The following is a 23353-nucleotide window of genomic DNA, read 5'->3' as shown; positions in this document are numbered from 1 at the left end:
CCAAGGAAATATCATTTCCAGCTGGCTATATGACACAATATCTGTGTCCTTATGGTAGTATTCTACAGCTGGAGACCTTTCTTATTGCCAATTCTCGTTTATTTTTAAGTAAGTTATTTTATTCAAATGGTTTTTTTATATGTTGCAATAATGAAGTACAGGACACATTGTTTAAAGGAGATTTAAACATAACATCACTATTATTCAAATTAGTATCAATGCAAAGACACCAGCATCCGCACACACCACACAAACAAACACACGCCTTTACTACACAGCTATACTGGCACCTATACAGCAATGCTGACACCTGCACAGTCATGCCTGTATCTGTACTACAATAAAATGAAGGTACATTATTTTTCTCATTACAGATGTACCTCCAACAGATTCTTATGGACTTGTGATGCACTCCTAGTACATATGGACTCGTGATGCACTCCTAGTGCTTATGGACTTGTAATGCACTCCTAGTACATATGGACTTGTAATACACTCCTAGTACATATGGACCCATGATGCACTCCTAGTACTTATGGACTTGTAATGCACTCCTGGTACATATGGACTCATAATGCATTGCTAGTACAAAAATGTTTCTCACCTCAGCTCAATGTGGTAGTTTGATCTGCTAATAATGATTTCAAATTTTTGCCACAAGGGCAGCTTGGGGTGGGGATTAAGTCAATTGCATCAAACCCAGTGCATAACGTATACTTATTTAATTGACCCCAAAAGGATGAAAGATAAAGTTGACTTCGGTGGAATTTGAACTCAGAACGTAGCAATGGGTGAAATACCGCTAAGCATTTCGCCCGGCGCGCTAACAATTCTGCCAGCTCACCACCTTGTTTGATCTGCTAATAATAATCACATCCAATTGTAGTGCTTCACTTAAGAGAAGTTTGAAAAGAAGTGATAATTGTAAACGAACAATACTGTTAGACAGGCAGTATCCTTTGTTTCCAATCTCCTTTGAAAATGAGTCTGGAAACAGGTGAGGGTTGGCATGACAACTAAGGCAAGCATCATCTCTATAGCACCAAGTCAACTAAAGCCTTGTGAGAGGATTTGGTAGGTGAAAACTAAAAGAAGCGGTTCTATATTTAAGAGATGATTCCAAGTTCAATTCCAAGCAGTGACCTGAATATTACTACTAATAATGATAATAATAATAACATCGAAAAATACCTTAGGAATGAGAACCCAGGTTCAAAATTTCCTCCAAGACACCTGGAGAAGGCTGGAGAGTATATCAGCCGAAACGTTGTGTTAACAACAAACAAGATGAGGACAAATATCTGTCGAATATAAATAATGTAAATAAAAGAAGCGGTTTTGTGTGTATGTATGTGTGTGTGTGTGTGTGTGTGTGTGTGTGTCCAAGCATGTCCCTTATCTTGATATCTTGTAATGGCTTTGAGAGCATCACCTTCAAAATAGTGATGTCATTTATTTCAAATCTTTCATGAAAAATATGTCTTGCTATGGATAAATATTCTTTTCTACATTAGGCACAAGGCCCGAAATTTTGAGGAGGTGGCCAGTCGATTAGATCGACCCCAGGTTGCAACTGGTACTTAATTTATCGACCCCCCAAGAGGATGAAAGGCAAAGTCGATCTCGGTGGAATTTGAACTCAGAACATAAAGACAGACGAAATGCCGCTATGGATAGATATCACATTGCTTGGAAACATGTAGGGTTGTCGACAGGAAAGTCATCTGGCTATAGAAGATCTGCCTTAACAAAGCCTGTTTGACACATACAGTTATGGAAATATCGACATGAAAATGATGATGATGATGAAAATGATGATGATGATGAAAATGATGATGATGATGAAAATGATGATTCGGATCTTTTTTAAAACGGGGGCCACATTTTTCATTAACGAAACACTTTGAAACTTGGAACACTGGTAGAATGTGTCATATAAAACATCTTTTTCTCTTAGTCTTCTTTAAAAAAAAAGAAATCCATAAGTTATTCCATGTTAAAGTTGTCGTATTTCTGTAATTTCAACCAATCACTGACGTCCATTCAGCCGATATACATTAAGTGCCGACTACATAAACAAACGATTCTGAAACAATTAACCCTAACCCTAACCGTAGGGTTAGGGTTAGGGTTAGGGTTAGGGTTAAAGCAAATTTAAAATGAAAAAAGCAAATAAAACGAAGGTATGGAGATTAAATACGCTTTACATCGCTTAATCAGCCAAAGGAGTAAATATAAACAACTGAATACTTGTCAGTGAATGGTTGAAATTATCGAAATAAGACAATTTTTTACATGAAATAAATTCGAATACAAAAATATTTTTCTGTTCTATAACACAAAATAGATAAGTATACGAAGTTTGAAAGTCTTTCCGTACCAAAAACACTACGTAAAACATTAATGAAAAATGTGGCCCCCGTTTTAAAATAGATCCGCCGATTCCTCCGAAATTATACCTTACTGTCTTAGCAAAGGACACAATGGACAATGGATCCCAGATGTACTTACTGTTTGGGGGGAAAAGACAGGATGGTCACGGCTAGAACGTCTTTGACCATAGGTCAGCCCAGTCAGAGCAAATCTGGGTGCAAAGAAACATCTCGAGCAAAAACGATAATCTCTCACGCTCTCACTAAGCCTGCTAAAATATAGCAGTCGCCCTCAAATCACATCTTGTCGTCTTAAAAAGGGAAGGCCACGTTGTGGTTTTAAATGCAGTGTCTAAATATATGACAGGATTGTCATGGCTGGAACGCCTTTGATCATAGGTTTGATCCATGTAGGATGATAATACGAGTTTAAGAAGTAAACAAGCGAACAAACAATGCCGTTCTTTATCGTCATAAACAAAATCATTAAGACATTGCTAAATAAAAGGTTAAGAAGGATGCAGTTAGGGCAGGTTTTGATAAAGCGTTGGGACTTTTAAATAGAAAGATATCTACCGCATAGTTTAGATATAAATGATGATAATGACGAGAGTGTTGGTGATGAACGAGCCAAGTTCATTGCTAAGTTTCGCTTTTCGTGCTTGAATCTAATCCGTTTTAAGATCAGTTCAACACATAGACTAACCGAGACATAGACAACCGAATCATAAATAGACAGGTCGATAATATGCCTACAGGTGAGAATATGCACTAAGTTAAAATCTAGTCTAATTTCATTGTGATATTAAATAGTAAATATATAAGGGAAAATCATTCTTACATAAAGCCTCAACATATCACCAATATACATTGCAGGACATTCTTTCCATCAAGCGTCGATTGCAGATCACAACGATTTGAAAATCTTCCAACAGTATCGTTTCTCAGTGTCATTCGACCAATGTTGTCCTTTATCGATCCCAAAAGGTTGAATATCGAAGTAAAACTTCAACAGGATTTGAACTCAAGATATAAAAAGGTATGTAATTAAGTACTGCAAAACATGTTGCTCGACGCTTAAACGTGTCTGCCAATGACCCTGATGTGTTTATGAGCGAGATACAGAAACAAGAACACACACACACACGCAAAGACCTTCGTGTATATATATATATATATATACACACACACACACACGCACACACATACACACAGAGTAGGAACACAAGGTTAAAAAGAAAAGATAATGAAGGTTCATATCGAACCATTAAAATCAAAAAGTCAATCACACACCAAAGCATGCACACATTTATATAATACACAAACACACCGATACATACACATACCCCCACACATACATACATACATACGAGCGCCCTGGAACACTAAACTTTTTCGTTTTATGTGCTTACATTTACGTCGTTATATATTTATAGTATAATAAAGAAACAGGATTACTGTTAAAGCCACCTCTATATTAATCGGTGTGATTTTAAACAAGGAAAAAAAAAAGCAAGAGAAAGAAAGAAAGCATGACGTTTAGCAAACTGAAATAAACAGGAGCCTAGACATAAAAAGACGCCTGGACGAAAAACTGAGACAAAGTTTTAAACACAAGCATTAAGAAATGCAGATTATAATTATATATTTGTACAGGTTTTAGTCAAACAGAACCTGCAGGGAAAATAAGATCTTATATAATTAGAAGAAAGTGACTTATTGGCCGAGAAGTTTGATAAATACCATACACGAAACTCTCTGCCCTTTTGTACGATTAAAAAAAAAAACGAAGATTATATATACTTGTATATAAAAGAAAATTATGACAAGGAGAGACACATATGTGCAAGCATTGTACTCTATTTATTTCAGTATAAATATATACATACATACATACATACATATGTGTATGTGTATATTGCCTATGCAACGAATAATGAAAGATTGCCTATTTGCATATGTACAAGTATATATAGCGTGTGCATGTGTGTGTGTGTGTGAGCATGCATGTGTATGTATGTATGTATGTATGTATGTATGCATGTATGCGTGTATGTATGTATGTATGCGTGTATGTAGAAAGCAACTACACTCCTTGCGTATATTTGTTTACATATACTCACACACACACTTCTTATCCTCAAACGCAATAGCAGTGTACATAAGTTAGGCTCTACTACAAACGTCTTAGGTTTTTATAATCCATTAATAAATAGACACAATTGCAGGTCTTTTTTTGTTTTCTTTTTTTTTTTTTGTTAGTATTGAATTGTCCTGGTCCACTTTCACTTACCTGGATATGACAGATCGCGAGAGTGTGTGAGCTGGTCACTTGCATAGCGCCGAATGAACGAGAAATATATGTCGCTTGGTAATATATAGTGCTGAGATCGAATCATATATATATATATATATATATATATATATATATATATATATATATATATATATGGCAAACCGGCACGCAAAACAATACATGAACATACTTTATATATATATATGCATATATATATATATATATATATATATATATATATAAGCAATGTTAATTCTCTAAATGAAGTATTAACAGTAACTGCACGATAAAGTGTAGTATATTGCCACTTAAGTGTGGCTGACCCCTAGGGGTGGATGTCCTCCTGGGGCTAAAAGCAACAGTAACATCCACCCCTAGGGGTCAGCCACACTTAAGTGGCAATATACTACACTTTATATATATATATATATATATATATATATATATATATATATAAAACAAATAATAATAAATATTAGACAGACAGACAGATAGATAGATACAAAAATGCATACATACCTACATGCATGCATATACATACACACTTAGGTGTATGCATTAACAGTTCAACCAACACATCGACCACGAATTTACAAACACCGGGAACTCTCTTAACTCAAAATCTCTGGCTGCTTTGTTAGCAACCGGCTTGAACTCTCTCAAGAAGAACTTCAATAAAACTCAAAGAAAAATTATGCATACATACTGCTGTAGGCAGCGTGTATATGTATGTATGCATGCATGCATGCATGTACGAAGCGCTATAAGCGGCGAATTGTCAAGATTGTTAAATGACAGAACGCTTTGCTCTATTCGTTCTGATTCTGAGTTTCTGAACTCAAGTTCACTCGAACTTAAATCTACTTTTTGTCCCTTCGGCAATTTGTAAATATGGTACCTATCTAGGGTGGTTCAAATTCCGCTTGAGGATTCAAAGCCTACCAATACTCCTCATCGCCCATCACGCATTGAAAGAACGCGTCAGGGTGGACCAAGACAGACTGTAGTAGCGGAATGTCCCTGCAACAGGACAGATTTCCCATGGATACAAGGGCTTTGAAGATCAAACCATCAGAGATTCGAATTCGTGACTCTTTCTCCATACTAATCAAACACACTAACGAATGAACCCAGAGTCTGAGGAATGTTTCAAATATCATAATAGCGAATGCGACACCACTGATAGATTTCAATGTAGGCATGCAAAGATAGCTTTTGGATTAAGAAGTTCGCTTCGCAACCAAGTGGCTTCGCGTTCAATCCCATTGCGCGGTATCTTGGACAAAGGGTAGAAAGAAGCTGTGTGTGTGTGTGTATGTGTATGTATGTATGTATGTATGTATAAATGGAACAAAAACGCAATAGAGGTCAATAAAACCTTCGGACAGATAGACGACACAAAGGCGGACAAGAGAAACAACAATTAGGACAGGCAAAAAAGATGGGTCATTCTTGGCTTTCTTTCATCAGTCAAGTACCAGAAGTCACAACCATTTCGGACAGTTACACTTGAAATGGTTCGATCTGGTTGTCCCCAGAAAAGTCTAAACTAAGAGCATTAAACCCCTTTGTAAGAAAGCTGGTGAATGTGTACGGCAACAAAGACGAAAAAAAAAGCAAACAAAAAACAAAGAACATGTTACACATTTACGAATTCAACAACAAGAAATAACAACAGGCGTCTTTCGACTGAGAACGATTCAAATTGAGCTGGCGTGTGTGAAGATATATATATATATATATATATATATTTGCTTGTTTTCACCTTTTCGATATCAGTGAAGAATTTCACTGGAAAAGAAGATATAAGATTGCCAGGTTTTTGTCTCTCTCGCCAAGGTCAGCAGCTATCGGGCGCCGACGAAGGGAAATAACCCTGAAATCCGGATACGTTCGTGCTGCAGATCGAGGTGAGAGGGATAACTTCCCTTGGCAAACAGGACACAGTCGTGTGTCGATAAGCCAGCTGGAGGAGATGTCCTCCTGGGGCTAAAAGCAACAGTAACATCCACCCCTAGGGGTCAGCCACACTTAAGTGGCAATATACTACACTTTATATATATATATATATATATATATATATATATATATATATATATATATTACGAAGATGTACTTGCATAGCAAGTGACGTGATCTGAGATCATGTGCTGAAACAAAAACAATTGCAGCGTGGAAGGTGTTTATAAGTCATTTATAAACACACAGAAAACCGTTAGATTCACTTCAACATTTAAATTTAATTTGTTAAAATATTTTCGTCGCTTTGAAACCGCGACCTGTTCACTAAGAAAATTCCGTGCAACACTTTCAACGCTGCAATTGTGTGTATATATATATATATATATATATATATATTAACGATTCCGTTAATTCGGAAAAAATTCTGATGGAAATTTCATCCAAACTATCAACCCTCATCACAATGATAGAAACACAATCCTCTATCTTAAAAGAAATAGAAAAACAATCAACAGATGGAAAACTCATAAACAATGAAATGAAGCATCTCACGGAAATCTTACCAACAATTATAAAGTCTACCAAAGAAAATCTACCACAACCTCCCTGGATATCAGAAATAAACGAAAGAAATCTGGAAAACGAAGCACAGTGAAAAAGAAAAGAAATGTTGCAAAGATGGAAAAAATCTCACAATATAAGAAAACAAAACTTCTGGAAAGCATATAAATGCGAAAAATATGCCGAAACACACTCAGAATGGATTTCCTTAACGGCACCCATACTTCCTCGGAAGTACCTAATTAAAGAAATTAGAGGAGAACCAGAGGAAGAAACAAAATCCGATGGGATCTCGCCTTAACAAAATTCAGGACCGACATTTCTATCACTCTGTCTAAACAATCCCGTTGCCTTTATATATTTATATATTTAATCCTTTATATTGAACACTCAATACTTCATCTATTCAATAAGACATATTCCATATATTCAATAAGACATTCAATACTTTATTTCATAGTACCATCCATTTTTATTTTATATTATATATTGTATATTCCATATTCTATATCCCACATTGGTTTTGCAGGAATATAAATAAAACATAAAAAACAGACAGTGTTGGAACTCTTTTAAACAAAATAATATATATATATATATATATATATATATATATATATAAACATACATACATACCAAAAGGATGTGTTATAATACTATTCCACATATACAAAAATAGCCATACCAACAATCCAACATACCTCCATCGTCAGCTGCCCCTCGGATATCATTATGGTTTCGACACCTGGGCAGTACCATTCAATCCGGTGGTGTCAACAGCACTAAAATAAGTGTTGTTTAGGAACAAACATACCAAAGAAACCACAACTTTCAAACACATTTAACCCATGTACAACAGTATTGGTAAATAAATTCAATAAGTAAATCTATAACCAACTCCTAAATATGTAACAAAACAGCGACCAAATTGTTAAGTCATACAAAAAAAATATTCCCTACAGTCTTCCATAGTATTATATAAAAGTCAAAGCTTAATAACCACATTCATTCAATCTAAATATAAGCAGGGTTAAACACTAACTTTAAAAATAAACTACAACAAAGAAACACATAAATCTATGTACATTTGTATCGGTATTAATGGTAAACCTACAATAACTAAATTATATACGAAACAGCGACTAATCTTTAAGTCCATACAAATAATAATGCCACCAATCTTCCTTTGTTACTACTATAATAAAAAAAAAAGTGAAAGCTTTTTTATATTCAATTCTCTCGAAAACAAAACACGATTGAATTTAATTTAACGAATAATATAATAATAATTATGAGTGGAATACATTATTTCATTATTCAAAAGTTAATAATAAAAACACTATTTACTCATTAATATATATTAAACTCACAAACTCTCTCTCTCTCTCTCTCTCTCTCTGTGCGTGCGTGCGTGCGTGCGTGCGTGCGAGCGTGTGTGTGTGTGTGTGTGATATTTTCTGTCTGTCCTTCGGAGTGAAAGTTCGTGTATGAAGCAGTGCATGGTATCTAGTACTTTTCTTCCATTATTTCAGAGGCAGTGTTTAGTACGAGTTATTTGAGAATGGTGTGATACAAATGATATAAAAGGCAAGTGGTGTTTCGGTTACATACACAAATATACTTACATTGGAGAACACTTGACATCCTTAACACCCGAATTTCACGCAATCTTTAAGACAGCGAGCTGGAAGAATTGTTAGCATGTTGGGCAAAACGCTTAGCGATTTTTCGTCCGTCTTCACGTCCTGAGTTCAAATCCCACTGAGGTCGATTTTGCCTTTCATCCTTTCGGTGTCGATAAAATAAATACCAGTTGAACACAGAGGTCGATTATAATAGACTTAACCCCTTCCCCGAAATTCCTGGCCTTGAGCCAAAATTTAAAATTGATATTTAATACGATGAAGAAATGGTTCAAATGGGTTTGTTCAACCAATCCTTGCTATTTTAACATATTTTGAGCTGGGATACAATCCCCCCTACATTTAGTCATAATTACTTTAATGTTTTCCATTAGCAAACCGCAAGTAGCAGCTATCACAATTTACCAGTTCTGTGTTGTTTTTTCCGCCCAAAACCCATTTTTATGCATTAAAATTTCCTGCCGCTCTAAATTATTCCAACCTTACATGTATGAAAGAGAGTGTATGTTTGTGTGTGTGTGCGTGTATATGTTTGTGTGTGCGCGCGCGTGTATGTAGTAACGTTTGTTTTTATGTCAGGTTATAATATAAACAATTTAACATTAAAATGAAGAATTAGTACATTTTTGTAGAGTACGTGCTTATTAAATTTATAAAATTAGAGGAGTGACAGTGACTTCGAGTGCATAAACAGCCCGACAAAGGCTAGCAGGCCGAAACTTCGAGGTAACTATCTCCCTTATATATATATATATATATATATATATATATATATATTGATAGAAAGGACAACAAAAGAAAGAAAGAGACCTCGATATTATGTGAATAGAGGAATTTATCTGTAAAAATATGTGACACTTATTTGGTAGCCATGATAAAACTCCGAGTTTCGGATGCCCGGGCGGAAACCCACGCCGCCATCTCTTCAGTTATTTGGCCATTGAAAATTCTTATGAATTCCTTTTTTTTTTTTTTTTTTTGATAGGATATGGTCTCGAGCCAGGACCCTGTCCTTCAGGTCCTTTTTCCAGTCCTCAATCGAAGCCAACTTTGCCTTTCATCCATCCGGGGCCGATAAAAAAACGTATCAGTCAAGTAATGGGGATCAATGGTATCGGCTAACACTCTCCCTTCAAGACCGCTGGCCTTGTGCCTAAATCGCGAACAACAACAGTAGCAGCAGCAGCAGTAATAGTAGTAGTAGTAGTAGTAGTAGTAGTAGTAGTAGTAGTAGTAGTAGTAGTAGTAGTAGATGACGACGACGACTATAGCGATGATGAACTCATTTTAGAGTTAGGGTTAGGGTCTTAAGGTTAGGGATAGGGTTTTAGAGTTAGGGTTAGGGTTTTAGCGTTAGGATTAGGGTTTTAAAGTTAGGGTTAGGGTTTTAGGATTAGGGTTAGGGTTTTAGAGTTAGGGTAGGGTTTTAGGTTTAGGGTTGGGGTTAGAGTTAGAGTTACGGAAAAATGTGAAAAATGAAGAAACTGGAGTGGGGGAAATGTCTTTTTCGAAAATAGTAGCTGAAAAACAGGAAAAAAAAACTAAAAGCAGTAGAAATACACGAACGATTGTGGTGGTGTCATGAAGTAAACATGCTTCAGATACACTAGTTTATTCAAACAAACGTAACTGAGATGAAATATGTCATAAATAACAGTGACAAACGAAATGTAGACCGCCAGAAATTGTTGTTGGCAAACAACAGCTGTAATTTTATTCAGCTGAATACACGCCATTGATTGGTTGAAATTACCGAAATACAACAACTTTAACACGAAATAACTTTGAAAATATAAAATTTTCTCAACACCACTAAGAGTAAAAGATGTTTTATATGACACATTCTACCAGTGTCCGAAGTTTGAAAGTGTTTAGTTACAAAAAATTATTTTCTCGATGTGCTGTTCAAAGGGAAAAGATCCCAGCTTAACCCTGATCAGATAGACCTTATTTATCAAAGACATTCCAGCCTTGATTATCCGGGGGTTTGAGGTGGCGTTTTTTTAAGGCGGTTGGTTGCTATTTTTAACGGGATGGGCAACCACGTAGAGATTACCTCGTGTTGCTTGAGATAAGGTTTAATAGAGTTCATCATCTGTTCGTTAATGGATGTCTCAATCAACGGTGCTATTTTTAAAAATTCGTTCAAATAATATAGATGTTTTTTTTATTATTATTTATACCTGATGAAAACAGTTCTGTGTTGACTAACAGAATAAAACAGAATTGTTCTTAACTGCTTTCAGTAAATGTATATTGATCTGATTATATTTGATTTAGAGATGATCTTTGTTAAAGAGAGAGAAAAGTCAGATAAGGATTACAATTGATTTGCCTATTTTCTATACAGTTATATGACTGTCCTTATTTGTCATCGTTAAAACACTCCTTGCCTCGGTTATGCACAGACTGTTTTTCTTCCGCATACACGCAACACGCATACACACAGCACACACACACATACACCACCGCAAAAAAATTAAACAAACATAAATGCTCCACCATAGTCGTTTTTTACAGCTTCCACTCACCCTCCTTTACAGAAGCAACAAAAGCATAAGCAGGCGCAAATGGCACGCGAGTAAGAAAAATACCAGACAAGACACACTTCGACGATATTTAGACAACAGTTGTAAGTTATATGCAATTGTTTCACTGCGAAGTACAACTTACTAATTGATTAAGTAACCAACATGTTTATTCTAATTATATACCTGCAGTGGGTAGATTTGTTTAACGTAATAAACCACAATATCAGCCATTTCTGAGAGTAAGAGAGGAAAAAGAAGAACAAATAAATAAATAAATATAACCGCAGCATGGCTGTGTGGTTAAGACGTTCGCTTTGCAATCAAGAAGTTTAAGGTTCAGTCCCATTTATTTAGCAGCTTGGCGGGTGTTTTCTATTTTCGCCAAGGGCTGGTCAATACTTTGTGAGTGAATTTGGTAGAAGAAACCTGTGCGGAAGCCCACCATGTATGTGTGTATATATATATATATATATATATATATGTAGTGAAACTACCTCCCGCCATTAGATACAAACTACTATCGCCATTACATACAATCTTCTCATTTAAATATAAATAAATGCGAGCGTAGTAGAGAACCCATTCCTTGTCCATCACGTGACTGATCATTATTCGAATCGGCAACTTCTTCGAACCGTTCCCGCCAGAACGCAAACTGACCAATCACGGCCCCTAATAAGGTCACGTGATAGAGTAAAATTCTGAAGCCTTCGGGAGCCCATAGTTTGTTATAAATAGCTTTAACTCATACCCAATAATTCGTCTCGGTCCAGTTTCTCTTTGAGAACTGTTCCGTGTACCACACGACAGCAGCAGCAGTTCCAGCGACCACTTCAACAGCTTCGTCCAGCCAACGATGACCACCGCCGTCGCCACATCAGCAACAAGAGTCTACTACTACTATCCAGCATCATCATCATGACCAACACGATTCTACGAGCACCTACCAAGCAGCCTCTACGCTACCAGCGTCAACACGATTTACTATGTACACCAAACCAAACCTCCGCGGCACATCTCTCTCTTCGATTCTGTTAGGTGACTCAGCTTCACCACGGTAAATAAACAGACAAGAAATTCTCAGCCAGCGATGAACATCTGTATAACAAGAATCACGGCCCGGCATCGATGCCACGACATCACAACTAGTGATCAGCACTGCCACACTCAGCCTCTCCTCACTTTCACATACAGAACTTTTCCTATAGTGTACTAACGAACTGGTATAATTGCTTACGTGTTATTGACTCTTTCTATCTGCTGTAATATTTCACATACACATACATGTATCATTCACATACACACTTTTCTTTGTACGACGGCCTGTCTTTGATTATGTTCTTATATGTCGCATTCACACTCTCACACAGACATACATCTTTAACGCTACAATAAATATATCTGTTATTCATCTAATACGGTTGTGGTCTTTCATTACTGGTCATCTATGTTATCGTCGCATAACATATCATGTATATCATCTTCGATATATCTATTGTATGTTCGACCGTGTGACGCGTTTAAATAAAAGGAGTCCTGTTTTTCCATTCGTCACCATATCTCCTTTTTGAGTTCGCACGGTCGTTCCTTACATATATATCGTTCACTTGTTTCAATCAGACTGCGGTCATGCCGGGGCACCGCCTTGAGGAATTTTAATCGAACGAATCGACCACATTATTAACTTTTTTCTTTCAAATTTGTACTTATTCTATCGTTCCATTTTGCCGAGCCGCTAAGATACGGAGACGTAAACACACCAACACCGATTGTCAAGTGGTGGTGGGAGACAAACACAGACACAAAGACACACACATACAAACACACACATTTGTCTCCCACCACCGCTTGACAACCGGTGTTGGTGTGTTTACGTTTCCGTATCTTAGCGGCTCGGCAAAATGCACGACAGAATAAATACAAGTTTAAAAGAAAAAATTAATACAGGGATCGATTTCGTGATCGTCTAAAATTCCTCAAGACGGTGTCCCAACATATATTTAGATACAGGTTGTTCTGGCTAAATTTCATTGTTTACATAAAATGTAACGAAAACAATATCCAGGAGTGGACCCAAGGTGGGACCTGACGGGTAGTGCCCCCGTCAAGAAGAGAAATGCGCTCTTCTGTATAATGTTATTACGCCCTTATCTCCTGGAATTGTATTTCCTTCTGACCTTGTGCCTTCCCTTCAAAAAATTCCTGGGACCGCGCCTGACATCCTATCCAAAAATAAAAGTATTCTAAAAAGGCAAAATCTATCAATTAGATTATGTCTGGGAGATTACAATTTATTCAAAGTAACCACCCTCAGCTTCTGTTGTTGGCACTCCGTCGCTTACGACGTCGAGGGTTCCAGTTGATCCAATCAACGGAACAGCCTGCTCGTGAAATTAACGTGCAAATGGCTGAGCACGCCACAGACACGTGTACCCTTAACGTAGTTCTCGGGGGATATTCAGCGTGACACAGTGTGACAAGGCTGACCCATTGAATTACAGGCACAACAGAAACAGGAAGTAAGAGTAGAGAGAAAGTTGTGGTGGAAGAGTAGAGCAGGGTTCGCCACCATCCCCTGCCGGAGCCTCGTGGAACGTTAGGTGTTTTCGCTCAATGAACACTCACAACGCCCGGTCTGGGAATCGAAACCGTTGAAATTCTCCGACAACCACTTCTGACTCTTACCGGTGGTATGACAAGGAACTCCTGTTGTCACATATATAGACATAAAAAACCGTCAAATTTAGCCCGAACATCTTGTGTATACACACACACACACACACACACACACACAAATACATATCTGATAAGTGCCAATACACGAAACTCTCAGCCCGTGAGTTACTCTAACTTCTGCCGTTTGTTAATAAATGTGTGTTGATAACCTGTGTTAATTTGTTTACTTCACTGCAATATAGCAGTTCGGCAAAACAGAGACCGAAAAAATAAGTATCAGGCTTAAATTTAAGTACTGGAGTTAATTTGATTGGGCGAAACTCAAGCATGGCCGCAGTCCTTTAACTGAAACAAGTAAAAGAGTGAACGCAATAGGCAGTATAACTGAAAGTGGGTCGCTTTCGTTTGAGACCCCTTAGGGGTTCATATGGCGCTTGGGGGTTCATACAGCCCTTGAGGGTTCATACAAGATTTTGTTGTTAAAGTTTGTGAAGAAAAATTGGTTATACTTCGACAAGACGCACAATATTTTGACAATTTTTTTAACACAATTCCTAATAATATTTAATTATAAAAAAAATAATAAAATGACTGTTTAAACATCATATGGCTACGAAAATCCATTCGGATAAAATAGGAATCAAAAAGGTCAACAAGGAAAAAAAAAAATGATTGAGAATCATTGGTCTACATCAGGGGTGGGGAATCTTTTTAGTTGCGGCGGGCAAAAATTTATAAAGAAAAAGGTCCATGGGCAGATCGCAAGTTCTAACTCGTATATCCGTGTAAATCTTGTATATATAATTAGACATACATTAGTCAAGATAAGTTTAAGACGTTAAATTAACGCGTAACATCTTCATTAACGCCGCCACTGAATTTAGGACGTTTATATTTATTTCTTTATTGCCCACAGCGGGGGGGGGGGTAAACATAGAGGGGGCAAACAAAGAGATTAAGTCGATTACATCGACCCCAGTGCGTAACTGGTACTTATTTAATCGACCCCAAAAGGATGAACGGTAAAGGCGACCTCGGCGGAATTTGAACTCAGAACGTAATGGCAGTCGAAATACCGCTAAGCATTTCGCCCGGTGTGCTAACGATTCTGCCAGTTTTAAGACGTTTATTTTACTTATGATGTATTGTATATTTTTCAGCTAGAGTGATGTTGGGTCTTAAGGATGTGGGGTACAAACCTAGCAATATGTGTTTTATAGTGAAAACAAAATTTCCATTCAAATGGCGATTACCGGATGATTTCTGTTCGTGTCTGACCGTTTTAAGTCGTTATGGAAACGCGACATATAATCGCAAATAGACATACGAATATTGTATAAATTTTATAATTGAAAACTTTACTATATGTTGTGCATACGAGTATACCAGCCTGCGGCACATTTTTCCCCGCGGGCGGGGATTTCTCCACTTCTGGTCTATATAAAATGCATCTAGATAGAAGTCAGCTTCATCCGTTTCCAAACTGTACCTATTGTGCGCTATTTGCACTTGATATTTTAAACTAATAAAGCACTCACTCTACATACAGTACTTCTCAACATTTTTTGTTTGTTTGTTTTTTCATTAATGAGCCCTCCTCATCTATGGCACTTCTTACAGCATAGTTTGAGGTAATTAAAAGTGAAGTGTTTTAGCTTTGAATACATTGCAGCGCTGATGTCAAACTTCACTGCGATACGATATGTTAGTTCAATAGATTTATAGCAGTAGAATTCAAAACTAAGAGAAAATAAAAACTTGAAATCTGAAAAAAAAAATGTTCTTGGTAAATATGAGAAAGTGGGGTAAATTATATTCGTTTCTTTTTTTTGTTAATTATCTGTTAACACAAAGACTATAGAGGCGTAAGAGTCTGGCGTTGACTACTGCCGTAATAGTAAGCTAACAGCATAACGACACCACATAAACATTGTACGGAAATGTACATTTATTGAATGAGAAAGAGACGCTGAAGTTTGGCCCGGACTGACACGCCGAATGACAACACGAAGAGTATTCTTGCTTCGATGCTGTTGTTTTTGATGTTGTAGTTTGTATATTTGCTTGTTTGTTTTATTTTTATTGCTGTTGCTGTTGTTTAGCCACGTGTCGATCTTCTTCTAAACAGAGCTATGATCAACAGTGTTCCAAGCTGCAACTGTTTTGTCTTTGAGATTTAGACATAGATCGCAGGCATGGCAATGTGGTTAAGAAGCTCACTTTGCAACCATATGACTTCAGGTTCAGTCCTCTTGCGTGCCACTTTGGTGAATTTCTTCCGTTGTCAAGCGGTAGGGGAGGGAAGAAACAAACACAAACACACACACACATACGGGGTTGCTTTCAGTTTCCATCTACCAAATCCGCTACAAGGCATTTGTCAACCTTGGGCTATGGTAGAAGACACTTCCTCGAGGTGCCACGCTGTGGGACTGAACCCAGGACCATGAGGTTGGGAGGTAAACTTCTTACCACACAACCACACCTAGGCCCCTGATATTAAATAATATTAAACGCTAATGATATGCCAATTAGTAGCCCCGGTTCTCTGTAGCTACAGGATTTGTTGAATATATAAAGAGATTAGTTAACTTATTTCTCTGAGATTTGTCAGAATAATGTAGACACCGCTGATGAGATCCCAATAAGTTTAGAAAATCGGTTAAGTCTGTTATCGTTGGTTCTAATCTAAGGAGAAATTGTTAAATTTACCCTGTTTATATACCTGCTACATAGGTTATATATATATATATATATATATATATATATATATATATATATATATATATATATATCTGTGTGTGTTATTGTGCTTGTCACCACCACTTCTCAGGCCGATGCAGTTTGGTAATACAAATCAAGTACCAGACTTGAAAATAAGTACTGGGGTAGCTTTGTTCGACTAAACCCTTCAAGATGGTAATCCCAGCATGGCCACGGTCTAATGACTGAAACACGTAAAAGATAAAAAATAGTGTCTACAGGACATCATTATCCAATGTATTCTTTTCTTTTTTTTAGGCGGTAGGGTGTAATTGGTGATATAACTTCTCTAACTAGCAAGTTGAGCAACGACATAAAGGCTTTCCTCATCGTTCAGGGTAAGGTGGAAGAACACATTTTACAAAAGGCACTATTCAAGTAGTCAACACGAAGTTATTTCATGACGATGTACAGAGGCTTTGCATTCTAAGAGAAGGCGAAATAGAATTGTAATGTTCCTGCTATTCACAACGGTATTACTGGCCTCAGTACAATAGTGAATGGATTCAAAAAGAAACTGAAACCAAAACACCAAATGCTTACCTGTTACTTTACTTTTATTTACCGTTAACATTATCGTCTTCATCAACATCTGGACATTACTACCCCTTGCGTTCTGGGACTTATACAGCCAGTTACCTGGTTTCCATGACGTATAAATGACCAAGATCAGAATAATCCCCTTAAACGGGACGCCAATGCGTCGCAGGGTTACTCATTTATAGCTGACTGGACTGGAGCAACATGAAATGAAGTGCTTTGCTCAAGAACACAACGCACCTTCCGGTCCGAGAATCGAAACCACAACTTTACGTTCGTGACTGCAGCACCCTAACCACTAGGCCACTAGTCACCAGGAAATAAAGAAATGTTTAAATTGGTGTTGATGTTGTTTAGCCCCAGGTCAACCTTGTTTGAGTAGACCTTTTATCAAAGGTATTCAAGCTAAGATCATTCCTCCTTTATTTCAGGTAAAAATGGGCAATGGACGCATTTTTATCAAAGGTATTCAAGCTAAGATCATTCCTCCTTTATTTCAGGTAAAAATGGGCAATGGACGCATGTTTCCTTTTGAGTCTGCGCTTGTATTTCTAGCAGGTTAAACGCCTACTTTAAGGCTCCGTCGTTGGTTAGAAATATGTTTTAAATATGGCTGTGTAACCAGGTTTTTGAGTTCTGAGACTGTATAGGAGAGGAGTATAACATTAAGTCAATGCAAAACCCGGCAGTTATGGCATATCCGCGATTTGTATATGGTTGTGTGTATTAATAAAAATAGAACATAACCGTTCCTCTATCAGAAACCTCGTGGGAACAAGTGACATTTTTTTTTCGAACTAATTCTGGATGTTCCAAAAAGAATCTAAGATGAAAAGATAAAACTAGGAAGAGATAAAGAAGAAAGAAAAAAAAATTAACGCAACTTCAAAAAGATAAAGAAAAGAGGAGCTGGAAGCAAAAGGGACTGTAGGAGATTATCTAATATAAAAATGATAGTGAAACCCTATATTGACAATGGTGGTGATAAGTAAAATCAGAGAGAGGTGATGGGTGTTAGAAAAATAAACGAGGAAGCGAAGAAAAAGAAAGGAACGCAGGCGAGAAGGGAAAACAGATTCGGAAAAAAGAGATAAAGAAATGAAAACAAGAAAGATAATACCAGGAAGAGTAACCGAGTATAGACAAATATGAGAAAGAATGACTGATCATAGACATATAAATGAGAGAGTGAATAGGAAGGAAACGGAGATAGAACAGATTAAAAAGAGTTTTTTTTTTGTAAATGAGAAAAGCAGGGGAAAACCCGATCGAAAATGGAAGAGTCTGCTTTAATAGAATGAACTTTGAATGCCTTTTATCAACCGAGTGCGATGCAAAGCAGTTAAACCATTTTTAACGATATGCAATGTTGCCAACTCTTCACCTACCATTCCGGGTAGGTGAGATCTTTATCAATTTATAATTGATAACTATCTGTTATATTATATATGAAACATCTGTATTCTGATCCCGGTAGAATACACCCACTAACAAACTGTCCTATGAGAAATACAAACAAAATGTTTCTGAAAAACTTACGCATTATTATTGTTGTTGTTGTGAGTACTTAAAAGATAAGTGTAACACAGGTAATTGAATCACAATCATAACATTTACGCTTTTATGAACACAGTGATACGGAAGGCTTCGTCCGTTGCCAACCATCTTAGGAGTAGTTTATAATGTACAAGTGTTTCTAAATTCTAGCATTCCTAAACCAAGTTTCAGCACAGTGGCGTGACGTGGGTCGATCTAATCGACTGGCCCCCTCCCCAGAAATTTTGGGCTTTGTGCCTAGAGTAGAAAAGAATATTCTGGTTCCTCCTTAAGGCGGCGTTCAAATTCGGCTGAGGTCGACTTTGTCTTTCATCTTCCCGGGGTTCGATAAATTAAGTACCAGTTGCGTACTGAGGTCGATCTAATCGACTGGCCCTCTCCACCAAAATTTCGGGCCTTGTACCTAGAGTAGGAAAGAATATTTTGGTTCCTCGGTTGTACACATTCGGTCAAACTCATTTATGACTTAGATTTCGCTAGAACTTCAACAGAAAATAAATTGTTTTCTGATCTTTACGTTCAGAGTTCAAATCATAGGCGGTATACCAAACTCAGAAAAAAATCATTCATGTGCTTTGAAAGGTGGCGAGCTGGCAGCATCGTTCACGCGCCGGACGAAAGGCTAGGTAGCGTTTCGTCCGGCTCTTTGCGTTCTGAGTTCAAATTTCGTTGAGGTCGACTTTGCCTTTCCTCCTAACGGATTCGATAAAATATGTAGCAGTTGAGTCAATGCAATCAGCGAACCATTCCCTCGAAAATTACTAGCCTTGTGTCAACATTTGAAACCATAATTAGTGAGTAGCGTAAAGTGGCGCAACAACTTAAATATACTTTCAGAGTTACCAAAAATAACAAAACGTTTGTGTTGTCTGTCAACATCATTTACTGATTATTGCCGATGCAGACCAAATTGTTGCCCTGAATTATTACTTAGATAAGTTTCGGCCGAAGTTGGCTCAGGCCATGTCTAATTTAATAGCACCACCTGGAAGAGATACACAGTCAGCCCTTGGGCACCATAGCCTATTCGATCAGAGGGTTATTGACATGTCCGGGTGTGGTTGGTTTGACTGGTGATCATCTAGGGACCGTTTGAATGCCGTAAAATCACTTTTCCTCCTTTATGTGGGCTGGCACGATGTTGAAGAGAGCAGGGCCAGTTGAGGTGAAATAGTTCTGTCGTAGTGTTGTGATCTTTTTTTCATTATTTTTAATTTTCCGGGGTCGGGGAGGATTTTCCTGGTTTTGAGATTTGTATTCATTCATACACGCCAATTTCGTAATTGTCATGTTGTTGTTGGCACTCCGTCGCTTACGACGTCCAGGGTTCCAGTTGATCCGATCAACGGAACAGCTTGCTCGTGAAATTAACGTGCAAGTGGCTGAGCGCTCTACAAACACGTGTACCCTTGACGTAGTTCTCGGGGGATATTCAGCGTGACACAGAGTGTGACAAGGCTGACCCTTTGAATTACAGGCACAACAGAAACAGGAAGTAAGAGTGAGAGAAAGTTGTGGTGAAAGAGTACAGCAGAGTTCGCCACCATCCCCTGCCGGAGCCTCGTGGAGCTTTAGGTGTTTTCGCTCAATAAACACTCACGACGCCCTGTCTGGGAATCGAAACGGCGATCCTATGACCGCGAGTCCGCTGCCCTAACCACTGGGCCATTGCGCCTCCATCGTAATTATCATACCCAACGATATACAACACCAGATAGACTGTTTGTGACGTTAAGTTCATCCTTATTAATTAAAATCTACAAAAATACAAATTACAATACTAACAACAACAACAACAAAAAGCCTTTCACTCTACAAGGGTTGTGTATTGAGTACTTTCTATTCGACAATGGCTACTTCTGTTATCACCTAGCAAAATTTTATACACAAACACACACACTCACACATTTACGGTTCTGAGTTCAATTCCACTGGGTGAGATCTTGGGCAAATGTCTTTTACAATAGCCCTGGGTCGACCAAAGCCTTCTGAATGGATTTAGTAGACGGAAACTAAAAGACCGTCGTGTATGTGGTGCGTGCGTGAATGTGTGCGTGTGTGTGTGTGTGTATGTGTATGTGTATGTCTTGGGTATGACTAAACTGCATCCAGAGGTAGGGCTCTGATTCGGAAATTCCAAAGTTTTGAGGAGTGTGAAACCACCTTTTAGCCACTATTGTTCCCAGGTCTATACTGACCCGGCGTAGCAGCACCTGTCAAAGTCCTAGCTATGGGTTCGTTAGCACATGTGACAACATTCCATCTGAGTGCAGGGACGAAGAAATGTCTTTGGTTGGTTTCAGGGTATGCAGGAAAACCGCTAGGAGCAAGGGACTACTAGATCCTTCTACGAGAGAGACTCACTGTTGTAAAACCAACGGTTTTACATGATTAATAGTCATCTCGCTTCGGTCTGTCGTTACACATTAATCACAGTCACTCAGAGAGCGATACTCGTCTTGTACAAGTGTTTATTACTATAATTCAATGACGTATAGATGTCTCTTTAGGGTGACTTCATTTGTCCTCCCGCTCTGCCGAAATTCCTATGGCGAAAGAAGAGTGGTGACGTAAGCTCACGTAACCAGTTGGAAGCGCATAGTAAGTTACGACTTTCGTCTGTCACGTATGTTTCAACCCATACAGATCTGAAACGGAACTGTGTAGTCATCTAAGTAGTCATGACTGGAAAGTCAAAAATGCCATAGATAACGAGGAAGCACAAAGAGACGGCAAGCATCTGTGAAGATGAAGCAATTACCATATATATAAATACACACACTCATATACACATATATACATTATATATAGATATGTTGGCACTCCGTCGCTTACGACGTCGAGGGTTCCAGTTGATCCGACCAACGGAACAGCCTGCTCGTGAAATTAACGTGCAAGTGGCTGAGCACTCCACAGACAAGTGTACCCTTAACGTAGTTCTCGGGGATATTCAGCGTGACACAGTGTGACAAGGCTGACCCTTTGAATTACAGGTACAACAGAAACAGGAAGTATGAGTGAGAGAAAGTTGTGGTGGAAGAGTAGAGCAGGGTTCGCCACCATCCCCTGCCGGAGCCTCGTGGAGCTTTTAGGTGTTTTCGCTCAATAAACACTTACAACGCCCGGTCTGGGAATCGAAACCGCGATCCTATGATCGCGAGTCCGCTGCCCTAACCACTGGGCCATTGCGCCTCCACTTATATATATATACACACACACACACACACACACACACACACACACACACACACATACATACATACATATATATATATATATATATATATATATATATACACACACACACACACACATGTATGTATGAAAAATAGGGGGAAGTAGTGGAAGAGGTGGGGTGTTATATCAATTTGTCATTCGATGCCGTTAAGCATTTTACTTTGTCAGTGAAAATTCCAAATGTGCCAAAATAACCAAGGACCTTGAACCGCCTATACCAAGGGCGGGTCCCTATGAATAGCAGTAACACAATAAGAACCTCCAGGGACAAACTCTTTGAGTTATTTGGAGACTGAACAACTGAGATTATCAGCATCTCACACCGACCCCGACCACGTCATCAAAATGTATGAATGAAGGGTGTGCATGTATTCATTTCGACACAAGTTCGATTTGAGCCAGCGCTAGTATTTTTTAGCTTTCCCTGGGATTAAAGTCGTACTTATTTTTAATCTGTACGTGCCTACGGATATATTAAGGCACTGTTTCCCAAGAGATCTATGATAAAATTCTGGGTTCATGTGAAATAAAATAAATTTTCACTAAAATTCAATAAATATTTCAATATTATACATATATATATATATATATATATATATATATATATATATATATATATATATATATATATATATATATATATATGCTTATATAGGACAGTGTGAATGAGTGCTCAACACCGCATTGCTGGATAAATATTCTTTGTTTGTGAGTTAACAAGGCTATCATTAGTTTCATGCCGAGAAAGCCAGCCACATGGAACTTTGGTACTCGTTTCTATCTTGAAGACGAGTACCAATTTTCCATGTGGCAGGTTTGATAATTATTGAATGATTTCTCTTGGCATGAAACTAATGGTTGCCTTGTTAACTCACAAATAAAGTGTATGTGTGTGTGTGAGCGCGTGTGTATATTTGTGTGTGTGTGTGTGTGTGTGTGTTAAAATATTTATATCTGATCATAAGCTGAACACTCTAACCAGTAGGCCAAGTGCCTAGTGGTTAGTGTATTCGGCTCATGATCAAAGGTCGTGGGTTCAATTCCAGGACCGGACGACGAATATATATATATATTAAAGTAAAGATGAGGATATATAAACCTCAGATGGATAGAAATATCCAAGATTAGACTGGTTGAATACCTTATAATATAGGCACACTCACATATATATTATTATAAAAAAACCAAGAGAGAAGATGGAGATAAGATTAATAA

The 23353-nt window shown here is 37.8% G+C and overlaps 1 protein-coding gene and 1 long non-coding RNA gene across 7 annotated transcripts in view; one reads left to right on the top strand and one right to left on the bottom strand.

Annotated features, from left to right (window-relative positions):
- The window catches only part of LOC106870290 (paladin), a 137693-nt gene that overhangs the window by 99229 nt on the left and 15111 nt on the right, over positions 1–23353 (bottom strand). The window contains exon 1 of one of the 5 annotated variants that reach the window (XM_014916314.3): positions 8817–9302. The exons of 1 other annotated variant lie outside the window; for it this stretch is intronic. The gene's annotated coding sequence lies outside the window, so the exon portion shown is untranslated. Of the gene's footprint in view, positions 1–3213; positions 3501–4665; positions 4743–5187; positions 5465–8816; positions 9303–23353 lie in introns of those variants that run through there. 3 more of the 5 variants (XM_089358940.1, XM_014916312.3, XM_014916315.3) reach the window with 3 other exon arrangements.
- LOC128248755 (uncharacterized) lies at positions 3272–17196 on the top strand. Of its 2 annotated transcripts, none has more exons than XR_016243480.1 (2): positions 3272–3411; positions 17063–17196. It is a non-coding gene; the product is annotated as an uncharacterized LOC128248755 (long non-coding RNA). The 2 variants fall into 2 exon arrangements; XR_008264942.2 differs by lacking the exon at positions 17063–17196 and adding an exon at positions 9820–10057 and having other exon boundaries at positions 3280–3411.

The sequence above is a fragment of the Octopus bimaculoides genome, chromosome 1 (assembly GCF_046866305.1).
Source record: "Octopus bimaculoides isolate indiv1 chromosome 1, ASM4686630v1, whole genome shotgun sequence".
Taxonomy (NCBI): Eukaryota; Metazoa; Mollusca; class Cephalopoda; order Octopoda; family Octopodidae; genus Octopus; species Octopus bimaculoides.
This window is presented reverse-complemented; position numbering and strand designations above follow the sequence as displayed.